We start from the raw sequence: 9,112 nt of genomic DNA on the forward strand, positions 1-9,112 counted from the left end.
ATAAAGGGGGTGGGCGGTGGAAACATTGGACTCAACTGAAGGCCTACAAGGACTAAAATGCATATTTGTATATTTAACAGGTGATACCTGCAATCAATCTCAATAACCCTTTGGAAAATTGTTAATACGTCTTTAAAATGTATTTGACTATAGTATTGTTTGTGGAATATGTGTGGCGTTGACCGGAGTGACATGCCACCCAGCACGGGAAAAGCGAGAGTTACATGTTAATACGTTTTTGTATATGAGTTATGTCTATGTAAGGGACAAGGGAGAAAGTGCGTGTTGGGTATGTAGCCATATCCCAATCCACTCCAACGGGGGAATCCCTCTTAGACCAATACCATTGAACGTAATTCAAATGGCAGAATGGTTAGTTAGTAGAAACAATACGAGCAGTAGTACTAATGGTAACGACACCCAGAGCAGAAAAACGGGAGGAACAAAGAGTACAGTTCAGGAGAGCAGGATATCCCTTAAACATGTTTGAAGGATGGTACAAACCCGTGTATAATATAAGCAAAAAGCCACCGTACCTTATCCTCACAAACACAACTGGGGTAGGAAGGCCCGTTGGGGCGATATGTTGGATATGGAATGTACGCAGAGGGGAAGAGGGGAATCTGGAAGCAGGAAACAGTAGTTGTAAACATAATTGGACAACACTCGAACAAGGTTCACCCTTAGAAGTTTGGTGGTTTAACACAACTGGTTTAACAAACCTCACTAGTGGGGGGAAATGGAACGGAATCACAGGGAGTAACAGCGAGTCCGGCTTTTCCACAGTCGCAACGAATATGAACCTAACTGCCTATAATGGGACCTAGTTTATTTGTGGGCATAAGGCATACCCATGGCTTCCACGAATTTGGACTGGGTCCTGCTATTTGGGATATGTGGTGCCATACATCCATCACTTGCCCTCCCTAGCAGATCATCACCATTATCGATCCAAAAGGGCAATTACAGAAACAGAGCGGTTCTTCGATATTTTATTCCTCGGGTATGGGACGGCTAGGGCAATAAAGGAAATTCGACTCATAGCATCGGTATTAGAGAAAGTAGCTAATGACACAGCTGAAGCCCTGTCTGAAATAAGTGCAGAAATGGTGGCTATGAGAACAATAGCTCTCCAGAATAGGATGGCCCTTGATTATCTCCTAGCTAAAGAAGGTGGCACATGCGCAATGATAGGCGCTGAGTGCTGCACCTACATACCAGATAGCTCAGAGAATATAACCAATTTGGCCGAGCATATACAAAAGGAGGTAAAGAAATTACACCAAACCTCAGGGGAAGGTTGGTTGGACTGGCTCTTCGGAGGATCATGGGGATCGTATTTGATACATGGATTTATAATTGTTGTTGTAGTGATGACACTATGTTGTGTTATGATAACAATTTTGAAAGTATGTTGTAAATTGGCACTCGCCGGCATTTCAGTAGCATCTGGAGATGCGATAAAACCCCTGCTATCAACGACAGACGAACTACAAGCAACAGGAGAAGATGAGGAGGACGACGAGTCTCACATGTAAAGAGTCACATGATGATCAACGAAGGATGAGCTCAGGACAATTGAGCCCAACCCTCAATACAGGGTGACTACCCGGTGGATGGCAAGAAACGGCATTGGAAGTTGGTATCCCGGGGCAAAATCTAAATTTGTACCAGGACCAACAGGAGGGAATGAAGTGTTGGGATTTGAGCCAGTTGAATGTTGCAGTCAAACGACACAGCATGACAACCTAGTTTCGGTTGAAACTAGTTGAAACCACAAATGGAACAGATGGTCAGAAACTGAACTACAAAAGTGATTAAGCATGTGGAGATATGAGAAGCTGCAATAACAAGGTTAACATTTGCAGAACAATCGGATTACGAAGTAACAACTGTCACGCAGATGTATGTAAGGTATATTTGAATAACCTTTAAGTCATGTCCAATCACGAGTCACTGACTCAGATCGGCCGACGCCACGATGAAGCAAGAATGGACCCTGCGATCCAGATAACTGGACAAACTTAGATAAGAGACAGAACTGAAAGAAGGGGCTTAGCTAACGATGTATAAAGTTATAATTAGGTTGTTTTTGAAGGAATATAATTGGGCTGGATTGGCCAAGGAATAAGTAATGTAATAACGGCTATCGGTGTGCTCCAGTCTTGTACTGTATATAAGCTTGTGAATTTTGTTGATTGGGGAGAAGGTGCTCGCACAGACCGCGCGGGGTCTGAGACGCTTCTCCCAGAGCTCTGTTTTCAATAAACTGCAGCTTTTACTTTACCACAGATTAGATGTGAATTTATTTTCACCCAACAATAGGGTAGAAAGTGAGAAACAATTTCCTCTGGTGGGGAAGTCCGGAACACAGGGGCAGAACCTTAAAATTAGAGCTAGGCCATTCAAGGGTTATGTCACCAAGCACTTCTTCACACAAAGGAAAACTGGGCTCTTTCTCCCCCAAAAACTGTGGAGGCTTGTGGTCAATTGAAAATTTCAAAAGGGAGATTGATAGATTTTTATTAGACAAGGGTATTATGGGATACAGAACCAAGGCGGGTAGATGGAGTTAAGCTACAGATCAGCCATGTTCCTATGCTGTTAAAGAGTCCTTCGTATATTACACAGTTCTTTTGCAATAACTAAGATAGAAGTGGTGGCCAACAATCAATTGTTCTGAAATCGAAGGTCACTACTTTTCTTTTGGTGTATGTTCCTTTCCCATTTGCTGGAGAAGCTCAGTGCAGGTGAATGATAATAATACTACTGAAGTGATAGTACTTCAGCTACTTATATTGGGGGGGACAGCCACGTTACTTGGCTAACGTATATATTACAGGCAGATGTGGGATCGCTGGAGGAAGCACAGCGCAGAAACAGCAGAATCAGCCATGCTTTGCCTGTGCTCAGTGCCATTTGCTATCAGTGTCACTCTTCTAAATGTCGATGGAGCATTAGATACAAATAATCACAATGACTTACAACTGGAATTTCACACACTGTCCTACATGACAGCCCCTTCTCTTTTTGTTATACGTCCACATTCTGCTAACAAAGATCCCTCTCCTTGTTGACCACTTAATTGAAGATACTAAATACGATGCTCGTAAATGATACAAATTACAGCTAAGATATAATAAAAATAGCTATAACTTTGTAAAGTTCTAAAACAATGTGCGAATATAAACCTTGGCTAACTGCTGCCTCAGTTTGTCACTGGGGCAGTAACTGAGGCCACCCCCATCAGAAAACTCTAGTCAGGCATTTAAAGGCACAGCCACACGCATAGGCCTAGAAATGAGTTGGTGCTGCACCCGCTGTCAGCCGTGAAACGGTGCCTTTTAGTCCAATTACTGCAGATGGCAAGTGCACGCTCAATCCGCACCGGAAGTGCACCGTCTGCCATATTGGATTGAGCGGCACCGGCAGTATGTTAAACGCTGATTAAAATATTTAAACAAGGGTCCGACACTTGTTGTGGAACTCTTGTGTGGTATTGGTCTGCCCCAGCGCCTGTCTCAGATGATAAACTCGCTCATCAACCCGTGGCGCTGACAAGCAGACAGGACCCTTCAGCAGCACTATTTAAAGAGCTCATTCACTGCATTCAAAGTTGGTTGCTATTTTCTCCTATTTTCTGACTTAACTCAGACTTCCGATAAGAAGTTTTTGCTGGTGCTGCACTGTTTGTGGTTGTCTTCACAACTGTTTTACTGCAGTCACGGGTGGTCTAGTAGGCCTAACTTTGGGGCTGGAGAAGAGGGGGAGCAACGAAAAATACAGGAGAGAGTAGGCGAAACTAGAATAAGAGGGAGGAGCAGGAGAGCACTGCACAGGAGGCCATACCCACAGCAGGCCTTCAAGGAGAAAGCTGCTACCTAAATTGGAGTAGCAAAATTTGACACCAAGCCACACAAACATTTAATGGGCCAGAAATTCGGGTCGGAGGCTTCCCGCGGGTGCAAGCCCCCGACCTGCACTTACCTAGCGCGCCAGCCATTGTGCTGTGGGCCCGCGTGAGATTCCGATACTGGGCATCCTCCAGCTGCCGGCGCACAGTGCTTGCGCATCCCAGGGGCGCAGTTAGTTCAAAGCATCCCCTGGGATCACGTGGGCCATGGACAGCCAATCATAGCAGGGAATCTCTGCTCATAGAGAGGAAGACCTGTCAAATCTATGAATTAGAGACCGGCCCCAAAACATAGCTAAAACTTCAAATACATTTTTTAAAATTCAAATTTTTAAAATAATTATAAATTACATAAAATAACTATTTTAAACAATAATTTAAATTTTTGAAAAAAATAATTACTGTTTTTAACAGGGCTAAAAATAAACTTACCTTTCTTTAAAGTATTTAAAAATAATAAACCTGTGGGAAAAATGTTTTCATTTTACTTAATTAAACCACTTACCTTGTTAAAAGCAGGCCTTGCGACTGCTTTTTAAAAGTGTAACTCCTGGAGACTTACCCTCCTGGAGAAACCTGTAAAATAAACAGAAGTTCCAGGCATACACGCTGCCTCTCCGGTGCATGCGATTGACCTGTGAACCTCTTCCTTGAAGGGAACGGAAGTTCCAGTTTCCCACGCATGCGCAGTGCATGTACGAAACCGGCACTTTTGTTGGCCCTACGCGTGAGTACCCAACGCGTACTCACCCGTAGGGACCCGAATTTCTGGCCCATTAGGACAGGTGACTAAAAGCTTGGTCAAAGAGATAGATTTTAAGGAGCATCGTAAAGGAGGAGAGAGAGGTAGAGAGGTGGAGAGATTTAAGTAGGGAATTCCAAAACTTATGGCTTTGGCAGCTGAAGGCACAGCCACCAATGGTGGAGCGATGAAAATCGGGGATACGCAAGAGGCCAGAAGTGGAGGACTGCAGATATCTCGGGGGGTTGTGTGGCTGGAGAAGTTTACAGAGATAGGGAGGGGTGAGGTCATGGAGGAATTTGAAAACAAGGATGAGAAATTTAAAATAGAGGCATTGCTTAACTGGGAGCCAATGTAGATCAACGAGCACAGGTGTGATGGGTGAATGGGACTTGGTGCTGTTGTGTATGTACCTTTAAGGGAATAACTGGTCTCAGACTGCAGTACCGGCAGTGACCACCCCTGTATAAAAGGCCCTAGCAGGCTTCTGTAGTTTCAGTTTCCAGGTAGTCTCCATTCAGTAAAGACTTGTTATAATCAACTCCTGCAGTCCGTGTCTCAATTATACACGGACATAATACTGGCGACGAGTAAGAAACGAACTTACCTGCAAATCGGCACCACCTCAGACGACGTTATTGAAGGTCGAAGCCAGAAGAAAGAAAAAAAAAAATCCAAAGAAACTCGAGAAACGGGCATCGACCGCGGGCAACCGCCCTCCAAATCATCGAATTGAAAAGTGCAGGAGAGACTGTCGAGAGCCAGGCTTGGTTCTCCAGTCTGTGGTTTCCCAGCTAATCGGGCTGGTGGCAGGTAGTGCACTGATCCTTCCTGGGCTGCGGCAGGCTAGAGCTCAATCAGGTGGCTCTGCAACGGGGCCGGGCAGTGAGTCGGGAAGCAAAGAGAGAGAGAGAGGGTGGAGCACACAGGGTGCGGCTGGTGCTTCGCAGCCGGGCAGCGTTCGGACCTAAGAAGAGGGAGGGAAGTGTCCCAGAGGGTCCGCTCCACGACGGGAACGGTTCTTCAATTAACGGAGCAAATATTGAAGCGCGATAGAAAAATAAAAATACCGCGGAGAGCGGCGTTGGCAGCAGCGATCGGGGAGGCACGAAGACCATAGGGCATCGCCATTACAGGATAGTAAAATAAATATAATCGCCAACAACAGCGTTGGCAGCAGCGGCAGTGGCGGGAAAGCGCGGGAGGCACCATCTTAACTCGGCGGGGAAGAAGGAAAAGCGCGGGAGGCGCCATTTTGATCCATCGGGGACGAAGGCAAAGCACGGGAGGCGCAATCTTAGATTTTCAAGATGCCAAAGACTGGCGATATCACTGCCTTCGATAATGCAATAGAAGACTGGACCACGTATGTGGAAAGAGTCGAGGTATATTGCGAGGCAAACGAAATAGCCGATGAGAAAAAGGCATCGGTATTGCTAAATTTAATGGGCGCAAGAATGGATGGCCTATTGCGGGACCTGATTACTCCAGCCAAACCGAAGGCGAAGAGTTTTAACGAAATTGTTCATATCCTACAGGAACACCTAAATCCTACACCGCTGCTGATAGCAGAAAGATTTTAATTCCACAGGAGAAAGCAGCATAAAAATGAGAGCAATGCTGATTACCTTATGGAACTACGCAAGCTATCAAAGCACTGCCAGTTCGGAGCAGGACTGGCAGATACCTTACGGGACAAATTTGTCTGTGGACTCCTGAGTGAAGGAACCCAGAAGAGGTTACTCTCAGAGAAAGAGCTGACGCTAGATAAGGCTTTCAGCGTGGCAGTATCGTATGAAGCAGCAGCAAGGGGAGCTGCGGAAATACAACAAAAGCCACAGTAATACGGCACCCACGAAATGACACGGGGATTTGCAAAATGTTATCGCTGCGGCAGAACAAACCATGACCAGAAGGACTGCTGGTCCAAGGACAAAATATGCAGGCAATGCGGAAAGATGGGACACATTGCACGAGTTTGCAGGTCTGGGAAGAATACCAATGACAACAAAAAGGCTACTAAGGAACCGTACAGAAAAGTACAAAAGATGACGGACAGTAGTTCCGAAGACCAGATGAGCAATAGTGAATCCGGGAACAAGAGACTAAGCTGTCTCAAACTTCACAACGTAATCGCAAAAGAGGATCACCGAACCATTTGGGTCACCCTCACGGTGGCATAGTGGTTAGCACTGTTGCCTCACAGCGCCAGGGACCCGGGTTCGAATCCGGCCTCGGGTGACTGTCTGTGTGGAGTTTGCACATTCTCCCCGTGTTTGCGTGGGTTTCCTCCGGGTGCTCCGGTTTCCTCCCACAGTCCAAAGATGTGCGGGTTAGGTTGATTGGCTATGATAAATTGACCCTTAGTGTTAGGGGGATTAAATACGTGGGGTTACGGGGATAGGGTGGGATATGTGTTGGTGTAGGGGTTACGGGGATCGGGTGGGATATGTGTCGGTGCAGGCTCGATGGGCCGAAATGGCCTCTATCTGCATTGTGGGGTTTCTGTGATTCTGTGATTCTGTGATAGCAGGGTCCCAAGTCAAAATGGAATTGGATACAGGATCAGCTCTAACCGTCATGAATCGACGAGACTACGAGCGGCTATTCTCACACATACCCTTGAGAGAGACATCCATTGTCTTAAGGACGTATACGGGGCAAAAAGTATACCCCAGAGGAAAAATAAGGGTGCCTGTCGAATACAACGGCAAGAAAATACGGAAATTGTACCTCTACATTCTGCAAGATGGTGGACCACCGTTATTGGGACGTGAATGGATCAGAAAGATAAGTTTAGACTGGCACTCCATTCAGGCACTGACGGTGGCTGGTAAAAAGGATGACGACGTCACTCCTGGGCAATTGTCAACAATCTTAGCTGATGCCAAAGAGGTATTTCAACAAGAACTGGGCACTCTTAAAGGCATAACCGCCTCGATAAAAATAGAGGAGAATGCAATTCCCAAGTTTTTCAAAGCAAGACCGGTACCATATGCAATTCGCCCAGCCGTCGAGGCAGAGCTGGAGAATCTGGAGAATGCAGGCGTGTTATCTAAGGTAGACTGGAGCGAGTGGGCGACACCCATCATTCCTGTCATGAAGAAAACGTTAAACAATAAGTCTGAGGAGCCAAGGAAGGTTCGCATCTGTGGGGGCTTCAAGGTGACGGTGAACCCAATCCTTTACACAGTACAATATCCTCTTCCAAGGCTAGAAGATATCTTCGCCTCACTATCTGGAGGGAAGCGTTTTACAAAAATTGACCTAGCACAAGCATATTTGCAGATGGAGGTTGAAGAATCCTCAAGGAAGTAACTCACGATAAACACTCACAAAGGTCTTTACCAGTATAATCGACTGGTATTCGGAGTAGCATCAGCTCCGGCGACATGGCAAAGAGCGATGGAACAGGTCCTGCAAGTGATTCCGGGGACTCAGTGTTACTTGGGCAACATCCTAGTGACAGGTGAAAATGACAGTGAGCACCTTGCCAACCTAGAGCAGGTGCTCACTAGACTAAGAGAACATGGGCTACGAGCCAATCGCCCCAAGTGCGAGTTTTTTAAGAAACAGATATCGTATTCTGGCCACGTGATTGATGAAGAGGGGTTGCATAAGTCGCCTGACAAAATTGAAGCGGTAGTTAAGGCTCCAGCGCCTGAAAATGTGTCGCAACTGAGGTCATTCCTCGGATTGGTGAATTACTACCATAAGTTTTTGCCGAGTTTGTCCACAATTCTGCATCCACTGAACGCCCTACTACGAACGGGAGTAGCTTGGAAATGGAGCGATGAATATAAGCGGGCCTTTCAGAAGAGTAAGGACCTAATAACTTCAAGAGAAGTATTGGCTCACTCCAACCCATCACTACCGATAAGACTGGCGTGTGATGCATCTCCCTACGGCATTGGGGCGGTACTGTCACATAAATTCCTTGATGGTTCAGAGAGGCCGATAGCTTTTGCGTCACGCTCGTTAACTTCAGCCGAGCGTAACTACGCCCAGATTGACAGAGAGGCCCTCAGCCTGGTGTGGGGGGTGAAGAAGTTCAATCACTACCTGCACGGTCAGAAATTTACTCTACTAACTGATCATCAACCTCTCGTCTCCATTTTCAACCCTCAGGAGGGCGTACCGATAATGACGGCACAACGGCTACAGAGGTGGTCCCTTTTCCTAGGGGCGCACCAATATGACATCGAGCACAAAGGAACTAAACAGCATGGGAATGCTGATGGATTGTCGTGCCTACCGTTGCCGACGGTGGAAGAAGAACTGGCAGTGGATCCAGTGGAGTTATTCCACTCGACTATAGTCAAATGTCTCCCTGTGACGAATGCAAACATAGAAAAGGAAACAAGAAATGCCCCGACACTCTCCTGGATCTATGATTTAATGGTGAAGGGATGGCCAGCACATGGAGAACCACTGCTGCCAGCATTCTCGCTGAGAAG

At 46.3% G+C, this 9,112-nt stretch overlaps 1 pseudogene; it reads left to right on the plus strand.

The window, feature by feature from the left end:
• The first annotated feature begins 797 nt into the window (after nt 1–797).
• Nucleotides 798–1,538, plus strand: LOC147124809 (endogenous retrovirus group PABLB member 1 Env polyprotein-like; annotated as a pseudogene).
• Nucleotides 1,539–9,112: the final 7,574 nt, after the last annotated feature.

This window comes from Somniosus microcephalus, chromosome 1 (genome assembly GCF_052327205.1).
Source record: "Somniosus microcephalus isolate GS21.2 chromosome 1, FLI_Smic_1.0, whole genome shotgun sequence".
NCBI lineage: Eukaryota > Metazoa > Chordata > Chondrichthyes > Squaliformes > Somniosidae > Somniosus > Somniosus microcephalus.